Source organism: Ptiloglossa arizonensis, unplaced genomic scaffold (genome assembly GCF_051014685.1).
Source record: "Ptiloglossa arizonensis isolate GNS036 unplaced genomic scaffold, iyPtiAriz1_principal scaffold0190, whole genome shotgun sequence".
NCBI lineage: Eukaryota > Metazoa > Arthropoda > Insecta > Hymenoptera > Colletidae > Ptiloglossa > Ptiloglossa arizonensis.
Genome location: NW_027478560.1, coordinates 525001 through 527500, shown reverse-complemented (window position 1 = coordinate 527500; position 2500 = coordinate 525001). Strand labels below are relative to the sequence as shown.

Genomic DNA, 2500 nt, shown 5'->3' with positions numbered 1-2500 from the left:
ACGGGTGTAAAAGAAGAACGAGCGAGGAGTGGGGAAACGACGTCGGGGCGCGAACGAGAGGTCTTATTCCTTCCCTCAGTAACGCGCTCGACGAGCATTTTCTCCCTATCTCTCACGCAGATTCTTTTCTTTTCACCGCATTCCCACACGTACGGCGTCGCCCGACGCAAAATCCCATCGGTGACGCTTACATGGTTCTGTCGATTGAGAGAGTTCTTCGCGTTGAACCGAAGAAAAGGAAGCCTGCTGTTTTCTCGGTGACAAGGAGAGATTTTCAAGCACCTCGCCAAAGTGTCTCTCTAACTGAAATTCGATGCGAAACGCTCGCTAGACGTTTAACCGGTTGAAATTTTAACGTCCGTCCGTTGCTTTTCCAGTAAAACATACTAAAGGAATACTACTAACACGCGTCGACTTCGATTCTACTTATTCTTCCCCTCTCTCGCTCACTCTCGATCTGACTCCTATTCTCCAGAGCAGAACGAAGAGAAGGAGGAGGAGGATAAGAGAACCCGGTGTTAGCAAGTCCGAGATGAATTCGAAAAAGTTGTCGTGGACTGGACGACCGGTTATACGCGCGGTCTCACGATCGACAACAGAGACATGGGGTGACCAACCTCTCGCTTTCCCTTCAGCAGTTTCCCTTCATTGTGGCAAAGTTTGTCGTTGCGTTCGAGCCGCTCCAAAGAGGATTTTAAGTACAGCACCGAAGGTTCAGAAACGTTTGCACGCACGAGCATATCTCTTACCAAACGAACCACATCGACGGGTCAAAAATTCGATTCGACGAACGTGGCCGAAGTCTTCAACGTTCGAAGATAAAGACCTCCCTCGATAGTGGTCGCGGTAAATTTGATGTGACATCGCGGGCAACGACGACCCCCGCTGGCCGACAAATCCCTGGGGCTGTGCGAACGACGACTATTAACAAATGCCACATTTCACGTGGTGGGGTGATTCATTTTTGTCCTCTATTAGTCTCTCGATTCGTGTTCCTTTCTCGACGTAAAAATCATTTCAGGCAACGTTGGGAGCGCGGCAAAATTCGATTCGGGCGAAAGACGAATATATGCGCGCGCAAACTTCAAAGTAATCGTAGGGAGCGGTGTTCACGGGCGGTCGTATTAAGTCGACGCGCGACGCCGCAACACTCTCGCGAGTCCGAACGATTACATATGGAGACGCGCAGGCAAATCGTTATTTTCGCACGTCCGCGACAATCGCCAACGAACTGCCCATCTTTCGCTCGTACGTAAGCATCTCCGTACACACCCGACTCTGAAACGTTTCCATTCTCTCCGGAAACGACGGCGGGGATTGGATAGCAACGCAAGCAGTATTAGGTTATGTGAACGACCCTCAGCCAGGCGTGGTCCAGGAATTTTATCCGTGGACCGCAATGTGCGTTCGAAATGTCGATGTTCATGTGTCCTGCAGTTCACACGTTGACACGCAATTAGCTGCGTTCTTCATCGATCCACGAGCCAAGTGATCCACCGTTCAGGGTAATCGTTATGCAATTTTGCGTTTAAATTCTCTTTGGTTCTAGTTTTGAAAATCGATGCCCGCGCCTCCGACCAAACGTAGAAAGAAGGAGGCTTGGGCGTCGCCAAATTGACGACACAAAGTCCCGACTGACGGAACACGTCGAAAGTTCGCGCACATGAACGCGAATCATTCGACGGCCGGGTGCAAAGTACATTGAAAAACCATCATGAATCGTGGGATGTGGAACCGCGGGGATAATCCCGATCAAAGGAACCACAGTCCTCACCGATTGAGCTGACGAACGCACGTGGGAGCGTCCAGATTCGAAAAAGGACTCGCAGCCGGCTCGAATCGGTCTTTCGTCCCAACTTCAAACCGCATTCGACGCGGTGCATGGGTGTCCGACTCGCTATCCGAGCTTCACAGCCGGTCCTCCCGAAGTCTTCGGACGCACATCGACGCGATCGTCAGTGGTTACCCGGGGTCCTCGTGCAGAGGTTCCAATCAGCAGGACGTTTCGTTAGAAATCGACGAAAGTCAGGAGAAAGCGGGATGCGAGAGAAAACGCAAAGAACGTTGCGGAACAAAGTCCGACGGCGTCTCGTTCCTCCTCGGTTATACTCTCGGGCGCTTTTACTCGAGCCTGGCTTCGACGAGCGAGCACACGTGCAGTCAGCATCTTTCTTCACGACCGAGGCTTCACGGAAGAATAGACGGCGGGTGACAAATAGTCGTGCAACGACCGATCTCTCTTTCTTTTTTCCGTTCAATCGTTCTCGTTTCATTATTATTATTCTCGGGAACTACCCTCGAATTATTATATATCTTGCACAAAGTAATGGACGTTTCTCTTTATTTATTTATTTTGTGCGTATCAACACCTCGCTGTTGGGTTGTTGAATAGACAAAGTAATGGACGTATTTCTTTTTTATTTTTCCTCCTCGGATAGATAGAGAGACCGACGACTACCGCACCTCGCGCAAGCGTCCACCTACCGTTATCATCCCGTTT

At 50.4% G+C, this 2500-nt stretch overlaps 1 non-coding gene across 1 annotated transcript; it reads right to left on the bottom strand.

The window, feature by feature from the left end:
- Positions 1-1353: 1353 nt before the first annotated feature.
- On the bottom strand, positions 1354-1508 carry LOC143154555 (5.8S ribosomal RNA). The gene has a single exon (XR_012994160.1). It is a non-coding gene; the product is annotated as a 5.8S ribosomal RNA (ribosomal RNA).
- Positions 1509-2500: the final 992 nt, after the last annotated feature.